Source organism: Callospermophilus lateralis, unplaced genomic scaffold, assembly GCF_048772815.1.
Source record: "Callospermophilus lateralis isolate mCalLat2 unplaced genomic scaffold, mCalLat2.hap1 Scaffold_312, whole genome shotgun sequence".
Classification (NCBI taxonomy): Eukaryota; Metazoa; Chordata; class Mammalia; order Rodentia; family Sciuridae; genus Callospermophilus; species Callospermophilus lateralis.
This window is the reverse complement of record NW_027513736.1, coordinates 835,682-860,134: the sequence shown is the minus strand read 5'-3', so window position 1 is coordinate 860,134 and position 24,453 is coordinate 835,682. Positions and strand designations below refer to the sequence as shown.

The window sequence follows — 24,453 nt, the reverse complement described above, 5'->3', positions numbered from 1 at the left end:
ACCTTCTCTCCTTTCTCCCTTTCCTCCCATTTACTTTCCAGCATATCCCTGCTAGACATGAGTACTAATGATCTTTTATAACCCATTTTTTATAACCCTACAAAAAAATAGGCTCTTATTCTAAATTACCTTCCCATCTTTCCACCTAAAGAAAGTATTTCTCATTTAAAATCCCTTACAACTACTCTTTTTTTAAATATATTCTCTGTAGTGCCATATTTTATTATTGAAATGTTAATTTGCTCAAAATATTTATTAAATTGCATGTAAAACATTGGATTTATCTTTTTAACTCCTACATTATCTTGTAGCATCCTATACACAATCAAGAATCACTAAATGTGGTTGTTTTAATTCATTACTTTTGAAGTCTTTTAGATTCATTCTAGGAGTTTTTAGAGAAAATTTTGATGTCAGGTTACACAGACTTTGAGACTCTTATTTAGACCCCTTCAGCCAAAGTTTTTCTCATTTTTAAATTGGAATAATAATTTTTGTCTCAGCATTGTTCTGAAGACTAAATGTGTATGTTGATAAATGTGCATAAGTGCAGTTTAATCTAGTAAACAGTGTATTTAATCACAGAATGTTGCAAGTATGGGCACTTAGTTTTAAATAATTTTCTCCATCATTATCAGTTGTCACCTTTATAGTTTTTTTAGATATACTTGCTGAACCTCTCTATGTATGACATTAGTATCACACTTTCACAATTACTGTTTTAATAAGTCATAGACTTGGGAGGACAGGTAATCAAGTTTATTAGAAATATTTATGAATAAAAAAGCTTATAATATAAGTTGAAAGTGATATTCAGAGGCTTCTTATTCTTTGTGTGGTTTGGTTTGTTTTTTGCTATGTTCATAGAAATTTTGACAGATGAAGTGACATTATTTCACTGTATTATGAATAGTTATTGGAGTTTGGGAGAATGTAACCAAGATAGAGCTAAAAAGAATGACTCAGATTTTGTCCCAAATGACTGAATAGTAACAAGTATAGAGATGATCATTTAAGCCCTGAAATAGCATTAAGTCACACAGAGTAGGAATTCATAACATCCTAAGGCTCTTTCAATTAAAAAAAATGTGAAAGCTTTTGTTGCATACAATGGGAATAAATTACATGATAGTCTTTGATCAGACCACATGCATGTCATGTTAGATAACCAATTTATTTTTCTTGTTTTGGTAATTGCAAGTGTATTTTTAACAATCCCAGTTCACAGTTTTGTAAATAAAGTTACAGTTACTTGTAAATCCTTTTAAAAGTCAAGAATAATCTACCCTTAAGATACATCAGAATCCTCCAATTTTTTTTGTTTTGTTTTGTATTGTTTTGCCGAGAGAGCATTGATTTCATTTTTATCTAAGTAAAAATCTTTGAAACTGTTTAATCAGAAAAGATAGTGGACCTGTTCCTTAACTTTGATATCATCAGGATGGGAATAATTTTAAAAGAGTTTTAGGAGTTTCCATCTGCTTATAAATTTTATTTTTAATTGACAATTTTGTGGACAGGGAATACTGGGAAGCAAAATAGTTTGGACATCAGTGTGAGAATTCTTGATTGCATTCTTTTGGCTAAAGCATTAGCAGGCATACACAGTTGCCTGATAATTTGCCTTCTACATCACATGTAGACAGGATGACTGAGATCACATGCAAGCCCATGGTGCTTCTAATAACTTGTCATTTAAGAGGAATGGTAAATGAAAATTAAATTTCACAGTATCTACAATTGTAATGTCATATAAAAAATCTGTGGTTTCTAAATGACAAAGTCAAGGAATTGTTACTACTTATTAGGATTTGCCTATGTTTCAAATTGAAGGAAATTCTAATTTACTCATACATGTTAATGAAAATTAAAATGTAATTACATTCTCTTCCAAGTTCTTGGATGTCCTGAATTCTATCCATGAGTCACTTGGAAATGAAGAAGTACAAATAATTATACAAACAACTCTTTCAAAGAGATTTACTATATAAAAGAACAGAGATTTTAGCAGTATAAAGATAGTATGAGCAGAGTCACATGGAGAAAATGAACATGATTCAGTGTGTAAGTAGATTGGTTGGTCTTAGATCAGAGAGGAGGTATAGAAGGGAAAACTGAGTATGTATATTCACACAGATTGGTTGAGAGCATCGATAATGGGATGAGTCATAAATTCCTCTCTGTTCTCATTTCCCTGATGAAAATAAGTTATTAGAAATTTGAGGAGAAAGAAGGAATGAAATACTACCCAACTAGGGTTCTGAAAAAAATGAGTTTATTAGAAAAACAGTTATTGACAGACTGAGAGTATATTTAAGATTTATAATGTCCTCATTTACATTGAATTAAAAGCAGACTAACTTATGCTATGCTTGATTTGAATAATTTACTCAGATAAACAAATTTGTACTTTGACTTCTCTATAGCTCCTTAGTTATTTAAATATCTTTGATTTTTTTCATCTTCTTGCCTTTTTTTGAATTTAAATTTACTTTAGAAATAATACTATTCCCAAAATCCTTTGGGATGTTTTAACTTTATAACTTATAAAATCTTCTCACAAATTATGTCATTTTTTAAGTCTTATTAAGTAGCCATTTTATTGCTAAAGGATATCTAATTGCTATCTTTTGTTCTTTGAGAAAATGGAGCTACTTTATTATAATATCTGAAGTCTGCATTGATGGCAATAACTTCTTAGTATTCCACCTAATTCCGGTGGGTTATAATTTGTTTTATTTTTTTATCTTAAGTAAATAACCTCTTTCTTTTCTAAACCTGGTTGAGACTTATTTTAGTACAAGTACTCTGCTGACCTCATTATTTACATTTTTCTTTTTATACATTTCCCATTTAACTTTTTGTTAGATTAAATTCATTACTGTATAACTTTTTCACGTTCTATATATCCTTCGTTTTTACTATACATGTTTCTTTATAACAAAAACTGTGGATTTAATTGATGTTAAAATTAAAAAACAAATCAGTTCTATAAAAGCAAAGATTACCTACTGTGTATTTTTATACACACTTGATAATTAGATAATTTTTCACGCCTGGCTCTAAAGCAGAATTCCCTTTGAAACTTTTTAAAAACAGGTATTCTAGTTTGCAAGTAGGATTGCAATGACTAGTCTGAAGTTTTTTTGTTTTGTTTTTGCTTTCTTAACCCTACTGACTCCATAAGACTGGGCAGTACATCTAAAATGAAAAACTCCCTTACCTCCAACTTTATCCCCCGGTTCTCAAACCAAATTTATACTACATCTGCCATTTTTTATACAGTACACACAGTTGCCAACCTGAAGCATAATGTAGCAAGATCTTAGGACTGTTGCTCTCCTCCTAGGGGAATACCCAAAATAGATATGCCTTGGCCCCTATGTGTCCTGGGAGTTGCAGTCAGAGAATTATTCCACAATTGCAAAATCGTCGGTGTCACAGGCAAGTAGTATTCACCAATTGAAACCTTGTCATGTCTGTTAGATATTCTTGTTGAATAAAAATTGTCTAATTTAAGATCTCTCTTCCTTTTATCTTTGTTCCAAACCTTTGAAGTATTTACTGGGAAGTGTATCTTTTTAAAACTAATATGCATTGAGTCCTCATATTTTTCTTTTCCTGAAAAAAAAAATTGATTTTATTTTTCCATTTTGAAAAATGAGGCATAATTTCCTGGCATTCCAAAGTTAACATAATCTTTTTGTAAGTTTTTAATGAATTATATAGTGTTGTATCATCATTTAAGAGAGAAGGGCCACAGCATCTTATGTAATACTGTTTTCCTGTGTTCCATTATTCTGTCATTACAGTCATATTCACACAAATTTTTAAAAAGCTTATCACAAAATCCTTTTAGTCTCTAACTTTTATACATATTTGTTAGCTATAACACTTGAGCTAATTCTAGGACTCATGATGATCCTTTTCACTTGCAGAATTGAACCATATGTTTTTATTGAATTCCAAAACTATGAGATTAAGGAAATAGAAATAAGCTTTAGTATAAGATAGTAAAATATAGTGAACAATGTAGTAAGGTAATGTCATCATGACCTATGTTGTCCTAACCCTTTAGAGAGTGATTGAAATAGATTTTTCATGTTAAATACATTTTCTGCATTCACATTGCTATACATGATTTTTTAGTATACCATTCATCATAAGTTATACCAAGTTATGTTAAAAGAAGTTCATAGAACCAGGCATGGTAGCATCCTCTGCCTATAATCCCAGCTACTCAGGAGGCTGAGGCAAGAGGATCATAAGTGTGAGCCAGCCTCAGCAACTTAGTGAGGCCCTAAGCAATTTAGCAAGCCCCATGTCTCAAAAGTAAAAATAAAAAGGGCTGAGGATATGGCTCAGTGTTAGTGCCCCTGGGTTAAATCCCTACTACCAAAAAAAAGAAAAAGAAAAAAGTTCAGAGCAGAGAAAAAGCAAGATCTGTTTCCCTCTTTTGTATTTTTTACCTAATTTATTTCTAGAAGCATGTCTTCTCAGTAACCTTGAATACTATTATACCTCTCAATGAATGATTTTTTTCTTTTTAGATGATATTGGAGCCCACATGAATGTTGGAAGAACTTACAAAAATTTAAATAGAACTAGAGAAGCTGAAGAATCTTACATGATGGCTAAATCACTAATGCCTCAAGTAAGTTGTCATAATTTAATCTATTGTTTCATGTCTCCTCTGTGTCCATGTTGAATAGTATTATTTGGATGGGAAATCTTTTTCTTCAGTTTGTTCATATGAAATGTAAGGTGTCTTACAGAATTTTCTATTTCTATAGAAAGTGTTATAAATGATTACATTTACTTTTCTAGCTAACTTGATGTTTAATTATTTTTATAGTCTATTTATAGTCTTTTATAATCTATATGAGGAGGATTTTGTATACTTTAAGCAATAAATTCAACATTTTTCCTTTCCAAAAAATGAAAATGTGATAAAATAGAATGTCTCTGTTGCTAAATTGTTTTAATCACTTGTTAGAATGATACAAGCAGAAAATTCATCAGATATAACAATATAGTATCAAAGATGAAAGATCTGTTTAGAAAACAATTTGTGCTGCAGATTTCTCATTAAATAGCAATATTAATGATTGGATACTTTAATAAGTTTTCTAAAAATAAAGTTGGACCACATATCCTGAGGATTATTTCAATTCTGAAATGATTATGTTAAATTTATACTTATAGGTTTTTTAATCAGATAATTTATTGTGTTCGTTAAAAAATTGGATCCATCTATATTATATGTAATGACCTTTATTTAACCTGAATAATCAACTGACTAGAACATGTATTTATCAAACAAGTTAGTTTTTAGTATAACTCTGAAATAAAATGAACTGTCCTCGGGAAATATTTTGCTGACAAAAAAAAATGACAAAGTGTACAGTTGGACTGAGAGACAGGAGATCTGGGTTTTTTCCTGTTCTGATGCCAGTTTTTTAAGAAATCTTTGTCCTCTAAAATATCTGATTTATCTGACTTTAGAAAAAGTAGATATGAATAAAAAGCTATCAATGGTTGCATTTAGCTGGCATGAATGAAAAATTGTCCTTTAATGCCACAAAATTTTACATTTTATGAATATTACACATGTTCACTTTCACATTTTTATATTTAATTTGATACATTAGTAAAACTGGCAGCATAATGTTACTGTTTTCTGTATTACTTTAAATAAGCCCCTAGGAAAACTTACTTTTTATCTTTATTTGGTACTGAAATATCAAATAATGAAAATGCCTTTTCTTCTAAACAGATTATTCCTGGTAAAAAGTATGCAGCTAGAATTGCTCCTAACCACATAATTGTTTATATCAATCTGGCCAACCTTATCTGAGCAAATGAGTCCCGGTTAGAAGAAGCAGATCAACTTTATCGACAAGCAATAAGTATGAGACCAGACTTCAAACAGGCCTACATTAGCAGGTATCATAGTTCACTTTAGAGCCATCAATGTAGAAGATTGAAGCTGTATCTGCATGTACATCTTGACTAAATTTGGCATGTTTTTCTTTTAGTTACTTGACTCCAAATACATAGAGAGATTATAGCTTATTTGAGAATGACAATCAAATTTGATTAATTTGAAATTGACAAGGGAATCCCTTGTTTTGAAATAGCTAACTTAAGTTTTATATGAAGGAAAGGGTAGAAAAAGCTTCTTCTGTTTCATTTTCTTATCATCACTGAAATCTTTTTCTTTTTTTCCCATCTAAAATATCTAGAACTTATATTTTCTATTAGCACCTTCTGTTATTCAACTCTCAGAAACTTTCTTAAGTAAATTTTGAGATTTAACTGGTTATTGATTTCTTTAACCACAAAGAAACCTTGGTAGTTTTCTAACATCACATGTTCAGTCTTATGTACTTTCTCATGTAGGTGTTATCATTTGTATACTTTGGGGAAAATGACTGTTAAACTCTGTTTTGCAGCCAGACTAGGAAAACTAACCACTGTTTTTATAGAAAAAGTGCATTCAGAATTTAACTTTTTGAGATATAATTTATTTTTAAATTGGAGGTTCTCTTTTTCAGCCTTATTCAGTATTCATTGTCATGTGTTCATCCATAAAGAATTATTCAATAATCTCTGCATTTAAAAAATAACATTTTAGATTAATTCTTAGAAGTTGTTTCAGTGAAAATATTAGTAAAAATATTTTTGAGCAAAACTAAATTTAAGTTCTCTAGCAGTAAATAAAACTAGATTAGAAAATTGATGCAATGATTTTCTAACTGATCCCCAATTCTAGATGTGTTTCTTAGTTATCTGCAGGTGGCACTATTTCCCTTCTACCCTACAAGATCAACTTTTTTGAAATTCCTTTTTTCTTTTAATGTTCATTTTATAGTGTACTTTTAAGGATAGTAAGTTAATATAAGGAGTTACAAATTTCAAATGCTCTGTTCATTTGTATAGTGAGATTTGTATCATAGATTTGAAAACTGTATTATTTTTTTCTACAATCACATTTATTTTTCTTTTTCAAATGCTTTCTTCATTATCTGAAAAATTTACTGATCTCCCACACTTGATTATTATTACTTGATTAGACTCATTTTTCTAATGTAGTCAAGTCTGTTTCATTTTAAGATATATTCAAAGAATAGATTTTCTCTGTTCCCCTTTTTTGAGTGCCTCTCCACATCTAACCTAAAGTCAAGCATATGTTTTCTTTCTGTAATAATATTTGAAAATATATCCAGCCTAATTTGCCGAACTATGGAGTTCAGACTTGAGAGCAGCTTCAAAATGTTATTTTTGTTTTTGAAGAGAACTTTTAAGAGACTAAATTAAAAGAAGTAATGAAAGCTGTATGTGGAAAGGCTTCAAACTTGTAATAAATGGTGTCTACTAACTGACATATAATGTTTTACATAAACCTCATGTTTGATTTTTTTACATAGGGGAGAATTACTTTTAAAAATGAATAAACCTCTCAAAGCAAAGGAAGCATATCTTAAAGCACTAGAACTGGACAGAAATAATGTAGATCTTTGGTACAACCTGGCAATTGTATATATTGAACTTAAAGAACCAAATGAAGCCCTAAGAAACTTTAATCATGCTTTAGAACTAAATCCAAAGCACAAATTAGCATTATTCAATTCTGCTATACTAATGCAAGAATCAGGTATGTTTTCTCAATATTTCTATAATTATAATTTGATATACAGTAAAACATTAACTTAAACTTTATTACCCATAATAAACATTTTGTAGAGGTAGTTTATAACAAAATTGTATATAAATGGCATAGTAAGAATATTTAAAATACTTGAATTTTACTTTAGACTCTTTTTCAAGTAAAATGCACTGACATGAGAATACTAATTATTCATTTTCCAGTATGTGTTAAGACTAATTTTTAGGCAGTGTGTTAAACAATATCTAATTAATGTGTTTGTTAATTTATTCATGTAAGCATAATATAATGCCGCAGTCCGGCTGCAGCAAAATAACCAGGGGGTGAGGAGCAACTTGTGTGCATTGTTACAGCAGGAGTGTAGCCATTTATTGTAGGACAGGAGGGGTATATATACATTACACACAGCTTATCTAAATTAACATAAACTAGATACGGCGGTCAACCAATAAGGAATCTCCACACTTAATGGCTCGCTGGCATTACTTCACATTACTTCCCTCTGGCAAAATGCCAGGCGCCATCTTGACTTGTTTACAGATCCTAACAATATAACCTCTTTAACATAAATAACATTAGAGTTTACTTTGATTTACAAGATAAAATACTTATATTTTATATATCTAGTTTTGCTATTTTTGAGGTATTATTATAATTTCCTATATTTCCTACAATCCTGCAAAACTAAATTATTAATCACAATAATTTTCTATCTTTTACCCATATGTTGTATAGAAATGTTTGTTGTCCCTCTCAAGGCAGAATATATGATTATAATCTCTTTAAACTTTATGTTGGAAAGATCTTTTTATTTGTAATTGCTGTTTATTTCTTAAATGTTTTTCTTAAAACATTTACAAAAAGGAAAGAATCATAAAATTATAATATTTTTAATATGCTCACTTTGACCAACAGATTCTATTTACTAAGTTATAAATAAAGCTACTCCCAACTTCATATAGCTATATTAGTAACTGAAATCTAGTGATTTATTTTCAAATTTTCCATATTCATCAATGTATAATTTTTAGTAAAACTAATGGTTTGTAAAATAATGATCATGAAGGCTGCTCATTATACAATATAAGATTGCACCCTAAAGTGTATAGTTGTAGAACTGAAAAAAATCTTATTTGCAATAGAAATTATCTCAGTAAGTATTTGTTTTTCAGATCCTAATTTTAAAGCCTAATAGATATTGTTTATTTTTGCCCTTGAAATTTCCTAAAAATTTTGAAATAATATGCCAGAAAACTGAGTTAATAATTCTGAAACATTTTTAACAATAAGTTACTTTTTGCTGGGCATTTTTACATATATATCATAGTAATTCTTGTAAAATTCAGTAAGTTAACCCAGAGACGTTAAGTAACTTGTTCAGTATATAAAATCATAATTTAAGAAAATCAAGATTGATGTCTTTTTTTGGGAATTCATACACCTTTGTCCTCTTAATTCTGTATTCTTCCTTTGATATTTCCTTGTAGATTCTTAACTTTGAAAGGATTTTTTTCCCTTTTGGCTTCTGAAGCACTCTTACTACTTTAAAGGAAAGGAAATGATCTACCATTAAATATGTCAGTGTTTCAAGCATATTTATCTTTCCAATGAAGAGAGAGATTTTTTGCTTTTAGTTTTTTATTTAAGGTATAGAAATTAGTTGCTTTGGTGCTATCTTTTTTAATCTAATTAAATATTTGAAAATGACTGTGTTCTTTAGATGCAATTCATTTGATGATGATATTTTATTATCTTTTTTAAAAAAAATGATTCCTAGGTGAAGTTAAACTCAGACCTGAAGCTAGAAAAAGACTTTTAAACTACGTAAATGAAGAGCCACAAGATGCTAATGGCTATTTCAATTTGGTAATGCTTGCCATGGATGACAAAAAGGACACTGAGGCAGAGATTTGGATGAAGAAAGCTATAAAATTACAAGCTGATTTCAGAAGTGCTTTGTTTAATCTGGCTCTCCTGTATTCTCAGACTGCAAAAGAATTAAAGGCTTTGCCAATTTTAGAAGAGTTACTGAGATACTACCCTGATCATATCAAGGGTCTCATTTTAAAAGGAGACATTCTGATGAATCAAAAGAAAGATATACTTGGAGCAAAAAAAATGTTTTGAAAAGATTTTGGAGATGGATCCAAGCAATGTGCAAGGAAAACACAATCTTTGTGTTGTTTATTTTGAAGAGAAGGATTTATTAAAAGCTGAAAAATGCTTGGTTGAAACATTGGCATTAGCACCACATGAAGAATATATTCAACGCCATTTGAGTATAGTTAGGGATAAAATTTCCTCATCTGGTTTTGTAGAACGGCCAGTATTCCCAGCTGATAAGACTTCAGGTGAAGAAGGAGACAAACTTCCAGCTGAAAATATAAAAGAAATCAGAAGTGAATCCAGACCAACACAGATAATGAAAACAATTGAATCTAGATCCAAAAAACAATTAGCAAAAAATGCAGACAAAGAGACCCCCCAAAAAACAACAAAAGACATCAAAGAAATTGAGAAGAAGAGAGTTGCTACTTTAAAAAGACTAGAAGAAATTGAACGTATTTTAAATGGACAATAGCATTATTCTTTATAATGTGACATTGGTATCAAAAACATCAATCTATATCATGTGATTGCTTGTACTGGGAGCTTTGAAAAATATCAAGAATATGTAACAGTCCATCATGGGCTGCCTCTACATTGGATCAAAATAAGATTTTTCATTAAAGACCTGTCTTACCCTAAGATATGTGTCATATATGATATGGCAGAAGTTTTTAGTTTTGGTTAACAAATCAAAAATTTCAAATTATAGCTGATCAATTTGTGACTTTGATTATAGAAGGAAAATTTTTCTGGCAGAATAATCTTTACTACTCTGACTTAAAAATAGTTTGAGGCCTGAATGATTATGATTCTTCGAGGATAAGTTCATTCTATGAATTCCCATTTATTAGCCACTTCATTTTTCCTTTACCTGTTGAAAACTGGCATTGGGTTAAAAACATTTTTTGAACACATTTTTTTTCTTCAATAATTCTTTTAAATCAAGAGATTTTTGCACTACGAAAGAACACTGGGTCTTTATGTTGTATTATTTGGTTGACTTTTAGAAAGAATGCTGGGTAAAACATTTTAGATGAATTATGACATGTTAGTTTAAGAATAGTTTTTCTTAATTTCATACTTGTTCTTCATTATACAATGCAGTTTTGAAGCAGCTGAAGTTACACACACACACACACTCTCTCTCTCTCTCTCTCTCTCTCTCTCTCTCTCTCTCTCTCTCTCTCTCCTGATGGTGCTCACATATACTGTATTTTTTTCCACATTGAGCCACTAAATCATGACTATTCTGCAGCTTTTAATCCCCAAACTGTTATGTTTCTTAACATTAATCATTAATCATATTGAAAAGGTCCGATAATTCTTAACTTTAGACTTCTGAGTAATAGTAGACTTCTCTTTCATCTTATTGTTAGCTCTCTAGTTTTATTGAATTTAATTTTCTGTTTTCAAAGTTACACCTTGATTATTCTTACTTTAAGCCACTAAATTCAGTTCCTTTTAACTGAAAACAATGTGACAAAGTTTATTTTTAAGCACTAAATTCTTGATATCTTGTGGTATATATATTATTAAATATTTATTTTAACTACTGAGTTTCATAAAAATGTTTTAAGCTGTCTTAATTCTATCAAATATGGAAAACAAATTGTTTTCAAAACAAAGCAATTTGTTTTCTAGTGTATTTGCATATATGAGCATTTATTATGGTTTAACTAAAATTGCATCATTTGGGCCAGTTGTCAATTACAAAATTATCCTACTAAATAATTAATAAATTTATCACCTTGGTTTTAGCAAATTTAAACCTGAAAAATGTGTTACATTAAAAGTAGGTACAAATTAAAAGTTAATATATATTAATTGAAATCTAATCTTTTTTTAATTAAAATACATTTTAAATGAGTTTTATAAAGTAAGTTATAATTTGAAATGTTAAAGCTCAAGAAGGCTGTCATTCTGGGATAGTAACTAATTTCTAATTATGTAGTATTTCAAAAACTATTTTTTAGTTCCTTTGAGAAAACTAATTTCTAATTATATATGTCTCAAAAATCATATTCCTGTAATGTTTTTAAGAAATGTTTTATAAATAGGTCACAAGAAACATAATCTGCATTAAAGACCCAGTCTTATTAGGTTCCCAGAGGATCTGGCATAGATTTTTCTAGGCAATTTAAAGCAAGCATGGATGCCAGTGGGTATTAATTCTTGACCCAGGAGATTCTATTAAACATTAAAGCGATATCTTATTTCAGTTTATAGATTATGATTTTGTGACTTCAAATAGAAGGTAGAGAATAACTCATGTAGTATGATTTGAAAAATGAAATTAAGTTATTACATTCTGTCCATTATATCTTGAGAATGTTTCTGAGGTGATCTCTTCAATGATAATTTTAAGTGGAGGACATTTCAGGAAAATAAAAGGAAATCTTTTGTGACAACAAAACAATTATATTAGCATTCAGAGCAAATGTCTGTCACACAGGAAATACTCATGTATTTGAATTTTAAATTATTTAAACAAAATCCATCCTGAGTAATTAATAATTATCAATTATTCCAAATCTGGTTTCAATATGGACCCCACCCCTTGTGACGGAGTCATGCTTCAGTTTTTTCAAAACTCCATTTGGTTCTAATTTGTAATTAGAGTTAAGGACTACTGTTCTTAATTAGTTCTGGAAAATCTTTTTGCCTCTCCTGTGTTAACTTTTTAATTTAGTTAACACTAAGGAATATGTTCTGATAAATAATTTGTTTTCTTTGAAAATTAAATCTTAAGTTTTATCATACTTGCTTATGTGTAAGATTATTATTTCTTACATATAAATTCAAAATAAAAATTCAAACTGTTCAGGTGAGAAAACATAATGGATTGTTCTTCCTCTAGAGCTTCCTTTTTGAAGAGTTGAGGGTGGGGACATTTAAGACCAGTTCACTAACCTGTGATTCAGAGTTGTGGACATTTGTTTGGAAGGGAAAGCTTATCACAAGCTGGTGTGCTGGTAAGTGGATGGAGTTTTAGTTCTACTATTTTATAAAATAATCTACACCCCAGGAGTTCTAGCAAAGCTTTGACAATCCCCAGAAGCAATACTGTGTTACTCCACTAATTTTCAGAAGATAAAATTCAGTTTCCCAAATTGCTCTTCTATGAGTTTCCTTATTAACATTTGGAATTGGGAATTTTGTAATGATTCCAGTGAAGTAGTTTTCTGAAGTTGATGATGTGGAGAAAAAGAATGATGTAATTTTGTTTTACAATTTTGTGTTTACTGTTCTGTAAGTATGTGAGTTACACAATTCTAATAAAACCTCATGCCTTTTCATTACATCTAAATTGAACTGTTTCATGTTATAGAATGCTTCTTTAATGAAAATATTAAGAAAATATATAGATTTGTATGTCAATTTATACTTCAGAAATCCATATATTGTCATATTTATTTTTTTAAAAAATCTAATTGCATGAATATATGTATTTTAAATAAACACACACCCCCCAAAAAATCTGATAACATGGTCCAAAGTTATATGTCTGGGAAGCTGTCAGCCATCCATGCTAAGGGTTCAAATGAATGCAGTTTAAAATTGTATGTATTTTGTATTACTATTGTGTCTCTGTGTACCTTATTTCTAAATATAAGTATTAAATTGGTACTTTTTAAAACCTTAATCTGACTTGCATTTCAGTTTTGAAAAAAAATAGAATATTGTGTATAGAGGTTTTTGCCCTGATGAAGAAAGAAGAGTTGATATTAATTTACTACCAGTGATATGAGAAAACCACATGAAATTAGTTTCTTCCATAGTTAATTCTCATTCAAAGGGGACAGAAAGCAATCAAGAAAATGAAACAGTTAAACTTGGAATTTTGTACAAGTTTAAGTTCTGTGTCTGCACGGGTTCAAATTCTGCTATCACAATTTGGGGGAAGTTGTTTAACATGTATACACTCAACTTCCTCATCTGCAAGTTTGGAAAAACACTTCCCTTATAAAGTTAGTAAAGGGATTTATATAATTTATAAATTAATATATTCAGGAAACTTAGAACAGCTCCTGGTACCTAATTACTAGTATGAACACATGGCATAAATGTTCACATTTGATAATTTTTGAATTGATCAGTGCTAAAAGGAAATATCAAAAACACCAAGATACCAGGGATGGTCATGATCCCAAAAAGAGATTTAAAGATCTATTGCTTGTACATACATAGCCTAAAATAAATGTGGGATTAAGTTTAAGTGAATAAATGAGAACTAAGATACTTGAAATGTTGCTACCTTGCTCTTCTGCTCTTCACTGCCATCAGGGTACATAAGAGAATATTCAAGAAAACTACGTTTGGATTTCAGACAAATTCACATTCTTTGGAACCTAACTTTTTTCATCAATAGCATTTATCAGGCTGTCAAAGCAAAACATTTCCCATAAATAGCATTTACGTTGTAAAAGAATCTTGCATCATTCTGCTTAGAGTAAACTAGCCTTCAAAAATGATCCTAGTTTGCCCTTTCTAAAAGATTTTATTAATCAGAATGTATTTATTCCTGCCCTCTTTGTGGCTTTAGTCTCAGAACGAGAAAGTAGACATGTTAAATGAATCCATGCTGAAGTGTGAGTGATAGTTAGATCTTATTTGCCATTTCATAGACTATTTCAAGTAAACTTTATTTTGAACAGTTGCAGGCTGGAGAGTGGGAACTATTTTAATGATAGGGAGTTTCTCTGCCATTCTTTATTTCTAACCAAAGAATCAGGCTCAAAAAGTTTTCTAACTGTAACAAGACCACTTCTGACCAGTCTTGTTTTGAATGGACCCTGATAGGCCTGGTAACTTATCTTTGAGAGTGGAATCAAAGTAACTCGACCATCAGCAGAGTCATTATATATAGTAATATGTATTTATTATATCCAATACAGATATCTGTAAATTCCTGGCATGTACATATATAATATGTGATCTCTTTATGACCATCTGTCTGTGAACCTAAAGTTTTTATAGGTTGGCTTCTTTTTCCTGCCTACCACTAATGTTTTCTCTCACCATTTTCCTCCCCCCCACCTTCTTTTTCTTCACAGAATAATAGGGGCAGCTATATATATTCCAAATGTTTAGCCCCAATTTTCTCCAAGCCCTAAAACCATGAATCCAATGGTCTACTGATCACATCCACAGTTATCTATTCCCTCCTTCCTCTTCCAGACCCACAGCCAGTGAACAAGTCTAAGAAAGAAGGAAAGAAACAGAAAATATATACAACATAAAGCAGAAAGGGGGATTAAGGGAGAGAAAGACCAAAGGGATCAGAAAGCTTGCTAATAATGTATCCACTCAAAACAAACTAAGTTAAACACATCATTGGAGTAAATAAACATGATTATGTGGCTTAGGTTTAAAAATACTACCAAAAAAATCAAAGAATATAGCTTTTAAACCATTAGAGGAAAACTATTTGGTGGCCTCACTAGTAGGGAGAAAGGCAAAAAAATACTACAGTAGATGTTAGACAATTGCTAATACAGCAGCAATCACAAAGAACCTAAGTGGGTTAAAACTTCTTGGAAATGATTATATTTACATTATATTTAAACTATGATTAATATAATTATAAATGCAAGGTCCAACAATATGTATAAAACACACTTGAAAAGTATACAGAAGTTAATAAAAAATGTGACCACAAAGTATACCAGAAAAATATAAACCTAAAGCAAGCTAGGGCAGCAATTTTAATATATGAAGAATGAAATTTAAGGGATAAATGAAAAAATGATGTGTATTGGTGGAATAATAGAACAACAAAATTATGCCCATCTAAACATGCATGCCATCTACTAATACAACCTAAAAATAAAACAATGATAAATAATACTACAAGGAAATAGATAAACCAGAAAATGTTTAGATATTTTAACCAAATTAATGGATCAAGAAGAGGAGAAAAAAAAGCCACAAGCTGATATACTAAAGACTAAAACATAGTTAAATCATTATTAAATACATTTGAACCATAAATGTACAGAATTCCACATTTGACACAAAAGATGTATTCTTTCCTAATACATATGGAATATTTACAGAAATAAACTATGTATCAGTCACAAAGAAAACTTTAGCAAATTCATAGGAGTACTAATTTCTTTGACCATAAGCATCAACATTAGAAGTCAAAAAGAATGGATCAAGACTTGTACTTCAAAGTGGGATGTAGTAGGTGCTGGCAGGCCAACATACTCACTGCTGTGACCAGTGCAATGACTATTTTAAAACAGGAACAAAAAATTTAAAAAGATAAGTTTAAAGGCATATTTACAATATCTTGGAGAGCTGTGAATGAAAGTAATGATAATAAGAATCACAAAAATTAAAAGCCAACTGACGGAAGAGTCCTTTCTAGAAGAGGTATATCCAAGTACTTTCTTCCCTTGGAGCATTTGTAAATTCTGGATTAGAATGAAATCTTCACTAACTCATTACATAGGGAATCAACTCTGGGAAAGAGAAACTCAAAACCATCTAATCACATGGGAATAGAATTGTGTGTTGAAAACTAGAACAAGCCAGCACCATGGAGCACGCCTATAATCCCAGCAACTTGGGAGGCTGAGACAGGAGGATCAGTTGTGATCCTCAGCAACTTAGTGAGATCCTGTCTCAAAATAAAAAAGGGCTGGGATGTGTTTCTATGGTTAAATGCCCCTGCATTCAATCCCCAGTACTAAAATAACAACAACAAATCCCTAATACCAAAAAATAAAAATTAAAACAAACAAAAAAGAAAACTAGAAGAAACCAAACACAGGGCTGCTGCTTCAATTAGATACATGCCAAGTTCTGCAATGACATGGGAGATTGGTGGACTTGGCTAAAATGATAGAGTAAAATCTCTCATTTTAGCTTTGTTTAGATTATAAAATCCTATAGACAGAGAGCATCAAAAAAGTAGACTAATAAAAATACAAAAAAAATTGTATATTAGCAATGAAATACTAGAAAATGAAGTTTAAATGCCATTTAAAATAAAACCAAATACCAAGGAATACATCTAACAAAAGATAAGTCAAGATAATTATTACCTTAGGAATAGAAATGGGTGGGATATTTATTGGGAAAAGGAATGACGTGGGGGCAGTCAGTGTTCTGGTATTGTTTCATTTCTTGATCTAGATAATGTTTGAAAAGTAAATTTATTGGTTTTGGAAATTCATTCAAGATATGTGCTTTTTTTTCTGGGTATATGAAAACTTCAAATTGTTTTAACAATTATAAAATGTATTCTTAAGGAAATGAAAAAAACACAATAAAAGAATTCTATCTTAGATTTTTAGTAAATAAATAAGTAGCAAATAATATAGACTTAAAATAATGTACAACAAAATATTAATTTTTAAAATACCTTGAGATATCATTTGAATAAAATGACCTGATTTTGTTTAAAATATTAAATCATAACATACCTAAATCTATAAAACAATTGTTGAAAATTTTGCATCAAATGTATCTATTATCCATCCCCCCAAAAAACTCCTCTTGCTCTTTAGAATCCCTCCATCTGACCACACTCTTCCTCAAATCACTGATCTACTTTCTTTTTCTGTGGGCATTAACTACATTTTACATTCATTTACATTTTCTGCAGTTTTATATAATGGGATGATTATTTTTTTTTTGTCTTTCTTACCATCTGTTATGGACCCAATATTTGTTTTCCCTCCCCCAAATTTATATATTGAAACCCTCAACCTAAGTGTGGTGGCATTTGATGGTAGAGTCTTTGGGAAAAAACTAGGTTTATATGAAATCTCAAGGGTGGAACCCTCATGATGGAAATAGTGATATTTTTAAAAACAGTGAGACCAGAGCATCCCCTTTTTCTCTAGTATAAGGCCAAAGTTAGAGAGCAACCATCAGTAAACTACAAGAAGGCCTTTACCAGAAACTAAATCTGCCAGCATCTTGATCATGGACTTTCCTGTCACCAGAACTGTACCAGAACTGTGAGCAATAAAAGTCTGTTGCTTAAGACACCCAATCTGTAGTATTTTGCTTTATTAACCTGAGCTGACTAAGATAGAAATTGAGATCAAAAAGTGGAATACTGTTAGTGCAAATACCTAAAAACGTAGAAGCAACTTGGGAAATAAGTAATAAGTAGGGGCTGGAAGAGTTCTGAAGTGTAAGGTAGAAAGAAAAATGGATGCTAAGGGTGATTTTGGAGAGGGTTTTTAGGAAGAACAGTGGAGAGCTGGAGAGAAAGCCTACATCCTAAGTGCAGAATTTTGGTAGAAATATGGAGAGTAAAGACCATTCTGGTAAGGTCTTAGAAATTAGGAACATGTTATTTGACAATGGATAAAAGATGGCTTGTTACACTGTGGCAAAAAAAAGACTGAATTATATTAGTATCCTAATGTTCTAGTGTTTTTTGAATAGGAACAACTTACTAGAACTTACTAGTGACCAAATTAAATATTTAGCTGAGGAAAATTCTAAAAGTGTTGAAAGAGTAGTTGGTTCCTCTTGATTATAATATATCTGGTGATATAGTCTTTAGGTATAGTCTTAACTGGATTGAATCTGATTAGAAACTTTTGATCTGACCTTCCTGTATTTGCATATTTAACATTTCTCCAGGCTTGGAAGATTTTCTGCTACTATTTCTTTCTCTTCTTTTTAAACTTTTATGACTCAAACATTTGCTCTTTTCATACTGTTCCATAAGCCTTGTAAATTTTCATAATTTCTTTTTATTCTTTTTCCCCCTCAGTCTTCAAGATCATAAATTCTTTTTTTCTGCTTGACCAGTCCTGCTGTTGACACTCTCTATTGAGTCTTTTATTTCATTGAATATATTTTTCAACTCCAATTTTTTTCTAATTTATCATCATTATCATTTGACTCTATTCAATTTCTCTTTCTGGTCAACTACTGTTTTTCTCAATTCATTGTATTTGTTCTCTGTCATTTCTTGAAGATTGCTTTGCTTCCTTAAAAGTTATATTTAAATTTTCATTAGGCAGCTCTTTCATTTTTCTTTCTTTGGTATCAGTCACTGGCACTTTTTATCCAGTTGGTGGTATCTTCTTCCCCTGATCTCAATCCTTGAAGTAGTGCATCAATGTATGTGCATTTGAAGTTAAATTATTCTATTCTTCATGATCTGGCTCTATCTGAGAAAGCTATGCAGGCTTTATGGCACTATATGACCAATTTCTAGAAGACAAAAATCTAAGAATGATTTCTAGGTATAAATACTCGGATTCTCAATTATATCCCTTCTGTATAGATAAAGTAAATGGAAATAGATAAAAACTATGTCGAGAATTTGAATAAATCGTGCTGCTAGAGAAATCCAAAATCTTACAAAAAAAGATGTTAAGATAGCTCAAATCTTGAAATACTTCTCAAACTCCAGAACCTGGAGTTAAAAGAAGTACACTGATAAACATTATAGGATGTATAACAGATATGATCATGAAAAACAACTGTGTTAACTTAATAGACTGAAGGGTCGAAGCAGTGCCACCTAAACCATAGATATTACCTGACATCAACCTTAACTAATAATTCAAAGGATAGAAACAAAGAACTGGTACAGGCAAAGTCCAGATTTTAAAGTTTCCTTACAACAAGAACAATTGATCCAAAATATTCCACTATAGCACTTTGCAGGTACAGAATCTCTGTATACAAGGAGATCTGCCAGAAGTCATTCATGCCCTCTCTTATCCCCACCAAGGAAAAAGTGGTCTACTAATCTGCCTTTAACCATTTTCTTATCAATAAAAAAAGAAATATTCTCTGAAATATATTTTACTTCTAAGTCAAGTTTTTTTTCTACCTGTCATATAAAATATGGCAGTTGTTTTTGTACTAGCAACAATTTTATCTTGTCTTCCCCAAATGACAGCTTAGGAAAAAAATATGCATTGAATGAGATTTGGGGATTGATTAATTGTGCTATGTAGTATTTGTTCTGTGGGCCCAGAGGAATTAGACATAAGTCTGATTGAGAGGACTGTACATTTAACAGATATCTTTGATTTAGAGTTGTGAATAAAAAAGGTTCATGTTTTTGTTTTGTGTTGGGGATTGAACCCAAGGCCTTGTACATGCTGGGCAAGTGTTCAACCACTGAGCTACATACAACCCTTTTCTTGGGTATAGAAAATGAGTAAGACCTTGAATGCTATTTCTTTGAGAGAGGAGAAAAGGCATGAATCTGTGGAGCATGACACATGTATATAATGTAGACAGAGACACTTTTGAAAGGTATATGGGTGGGAAGATGGGGTAGCCAAATGAATGGATATTTCCTGAGTTGTTTATTCTCTGTTATCAATTTATTCTACTTCCAGTACCACTTGGAGAGTCCTTCAGTAACCTACACTGGATGGAGGCATATAATTCATGCTGGAAATAAGTATATTACATTTTTAGCTATTGTCATTTATAAATAATCCCATAAATTTCTTTGTGACATGATTAAAATTAGTAAGAGGCTGAGACTTCCCAGAGTCCCTTGGTCTTCTCCCGTTGGATTTGATTGAGAGGCAATCTAAGTCTGTAGTAAGGGCAGCCATCTCCACAGAGGGAAGGCATAAAATCTAATAGTAGAGCAGCATGATGGATGAACAGAAAGAGAAGGTCCAAGTGAAATCGTTTAGTTCCCAATTAAACTGTAGTAGAAGCCAAAATCTGGATTTTAGAGTTAGAAAAGACAATTACATATCTTTCCTCCTTAAACTCTTTGTATTGGGTTTATTGTCCTATGAAAGTGAATAAAACCTACTAACACATAATTTTTTTAAAAAATTTAAATACATTTCCATAGCTTTATGATTCAAGAAAAACTTCTTTCAAAGCAACATGTTGTTTTTCTGGTGTCTGACATTAAGCAAAGACAGATTGGAGACAGATAAGACTGCACAACAGGAGGGAGAATCCAGACCTTTTTTTCCCCATATTTTCTAGGTTTTATATAGTGTTATAAAAATACACACTAAAAAATGTCTGATTAATGCGCTTTAAGGTCCTCAGTGATCTTTCTCCTGTCTTTTCTCCTCCTTTCTTCTCCTTATCCACTTCAATCAGTCACTTCCCTTTTTTTCTGCCTAGAATGCCATCCTCACAGGAATCCACATATGTCCCTAAGCTTTATTTCTTAAGGAAAATCAAGTACTATATACAATATAAAATTTTTTTTAAAGAAACCATAAGGATAAAGGCAATGAAAGAGCTAATAAGTGACTGTCGGACAGAACATAATAGCAGATGGGTAATCAATTCTTTATAAAGAATTATAAAAATTAAAAAGGGAAATAAACTAATTATCATGGAAGTAATTTATTCATGTCCTTTGGTTAGGGCACTTCTGCTGGGAGCCATCAGCCAAGTAGGTATGACAATTTCCTTGCCAGCGTACCCCCATGTTTCTTTAGTGGAAGGACTCATGGAAATAGGACATTTTGCAGGACATTGCATGTAAGGTGACCTTGCTCAAGGACCAGGGCGGATCCGTGTTTAGGGTGTTCCCCCTTTAGAATAGGGCGGTTTAGCATAATAGGAGATTAGGGTGTTCCCCCTTTAGAATAGGGCGTATCCTGCTGCTGAGTTCCTCTTGAGTTCTTAGGGTCAGACAGTATATTTGGGGAGACAGAAGCCCAGTAGTGGATTTGGGCAGAGTGTGGATTTGGGCAGAATGTGGATTTGGGCAGAGAACGTGGATTTCCCCAGAACGTGTTTGTAGACGGCCGGTGTGAGTTCGGGAATAAAGAATTGCTGTTTGAATCTACAAGCTGTGTGGAGACTCGTGATTTGTGCCCAGCCAGAGACTGCGGCACACTTCCTTACTCCCATTGATGTTCCTGGTATCAGCACCTAGGAGGGCAATTATGACAGATTTTGGAGATTTTAGAGAGTAAAGGGATTATAATACATAAAATGAGTTTTTTTAAAATTTTTTATTTGTTTTAATTAGTTACACATGACAGCACAATGACCTTGACATATTATACATTTGAATCAGATGGGAAATAATTTCCTCTTTTCACAAATCTATCAGCAAACACATTTGCTTTGTATTATATAAAGTGATATGACTCAAGTGTTTTTAAATTACTATCTTATATATCCAACCAAAGGACAGGATTCCAATCTTATAAGGTATACTCAAGAATATTATCCAAAGTATATGGAAAAATTCCCACTTGAGACTGAAATTAATGAACTAAACATTAACAATGAATGAAACTAGCCATCAGTAAATGTAAACTAGACTCAATGAAAGATGCTAAACATATGTTGCTATTAGAGCAAAGTGTCTTCAAAACCAAGTGAAAAGCTAATGATGTTTTTAAATGTTCTTGATAAATGTTAAGATGATTGTAGGCTTAATTGATTAGGTACTGAGTTGCTCAATCACATACCTGTAGATACTAGCCATTTCAGGCATGTAGAAGGCACCCAACAAATATTTTCAAGTGATTGAATAAAAATCTTCTATTAGATATTTTAAAGAACTTAAAACTACAAGACAATTAAAACTATCGGTATAGGAGTGAGGGCTCCGGAGCTTCCTAGCTGTATTTGCAGTGAAGGCAGAGCTGGACCATGCCAGAAAACCTCAGAAGACTCATAATGAAGCTGGGCTGCCTCCATTCAGACCCAGCGGCTGCACATGGTTACAGCTCACATGCTCACGGAGCACATGTGCTGCCTGGATGTTGACTCACGGTCCAGAACATTGGCATCATTGTACCATCATCCCAGCTTCCCAAACAGTGGAGATGAAAGGAAATGATTAAGTCTGGAATGAATGTGGGTTGTCTGACTAGTCCCTTGGACTTATGAGTGCCATGCAGAGATGATCACGAATGTGTGCTCATCCACAGAGAGCTTTGTTTTTTGACCCCATTCTCCATCAACCAATTGCTGTGGCTTTGGACATTAAAGGACCTGAAATCCCAACTGAGCTCATTAAGGGCAGTGACATCATGAAAATGGATCTGAAGAGAGCTGCTCTCAAGATCACTCTGGATAATGCCTACATGGGAAGTATGACCAGAACATTCTGTGGCTAGACAAGAAGTGGACAGCAAGGTCTATTTGGATGAGGGACCTATTTCTAGTAAGATGGAGAAAAGTGCTGTCTTCCTGGTGACAAGGTGGAGAATGGTGGCTTCTTGGGCAGTAAGAAGGGTGTGAGCCTTCCCAGGTGTCCTATGTTTCTGCCTGCTGTGAAGAATACTGAGACTTCCTGAATTTAGAAATGGAGCAGAGGATGGAGGAGAGAGAAAAGATAAGAGGGGTTTATTTTAACTGATAGTTTCAGGCTAAACCAACAAAGAAACAAACAAACCAGAAATCCCTGTTCCACCTTCCTTTTATGCATGTTGAAAACTAGCCATCAAGACTCACTGTGCTCTGTTTGCAAAACTAACCAACCAACAAGCAGCAAGCACTTCTCCTGGTAGGTTATCCTCCTATCCCCACACTGTGCCCACTTCACGTTGTCCTGCCTTCACATCCACGGCCAATGTATGTTCAGTGTAAGTAGTTTATGCTTTCTTTTCCTCAAGGTTTTATTATATTATACTCACTTCTAAGATCCATTGAAGATTTTTTCCAAGTGCTATTTGGTCATGCTGCTAGTGGCTTAGGGAATGGGCCGTAGGACTGATCTTTTATTTGGGCTAGGATCTGAAACAGTTTTAATAAAGCCCTGTTATTTCTTGTTGTGTCTAAATTTGTTTTAACATGCTTAGAAAAGATTATCCAGGATCTGAATTTTGGGATAGGGCAGGATACAGATGTGGGGTAGGGAAGGATATAGAGGCCCCCACTTTTGATTGAGAAGCTCTACCTTGTGGTGCCCATTACTAGCAGTCCCACAGATGATACCACCACGGAGACTTCCTTCAAGTGATGCAGTGGGGTTCTGATCATCCTCATCAAGTTTGGCAGGTTCACTTACTAGGTAGTCAAATACCACCCATATGCGCCCATCATTGCTGTGATATGGAATCACCAGTCAGCTCACCAGGCCTACTTGTACCACAGCACCTTCCCTGTGATGTGTAAGGACCAATTCCAGGAGACCTGGGATGCAGGTGTGGCCCTCTGGGTGAATGCTATCTTGAATTTTGGTAAGGCCAGGGGCTTTTTCAAGAAGTAAGATGTGGATGTTGTGCTGATGGGGAGATGCCCTGGATTTGCCTTCACCAACACCTTTTGTGCAGTGCCTGTGCTGTGACAGACCTGAGCCCTCGTCTAGCTTCTGTCCCATATCCTCACTCCAGTCATCCACTAGGCCAGCAATATCTGCGGTGGGTTAAGACACCAAAGAAGATTAACACTACTGTGACTCATGTCAGTTTTAGCTCTTCTTCATAAGGTATTGGTCCACTTTCTGTTGTTAGTAATAAAATACCACAGACTGAGTAAGTTATAATGAAGAGATGGTTTATTTGGCTCATGGTTCTGGGCTAGGGTGGAGTAGCCAGATCCAGTGATGGCTTTTTTGGTTGGTGAGGTCCCCAAGTAGCAGAAGGTATCACATAAGAAACAAGGGAGAATAAACAAGTGCCCTAATGAACCTAATTTTTAGTAATCCATTAATAATCCATAATCCATCAACCTACTAACCTATTAATTATGTGAATTAATGAGTCTCTTCATGAGCACAGAACTCTGATCAC

The 24,453-nt window shown here is 32.4% G+C and overlaps 2 pseudogenes; both read left to right on the top strand.

Annotated features, from left to right (window-relative positions):
* Window positions 1-10,250, top strand: part of LOC143640492 (protein O-mannosyl-transferase TMTC3-like) — a 50,641-nt pseudogene extending 40,391 nt beyond the window's left edge.
* Window positions 10,251-18,044: 7,794 nt separating this feature from the next.
* LOC143389215 (pyruvate kinase PKM pseudogene) lies at window positions 18,045-23,016 on the top strand (annotated as a pseudogene).
* The last annotated feature ends 1,437 nt before the right edge of the window (window positions 23,017-24,453 follow it).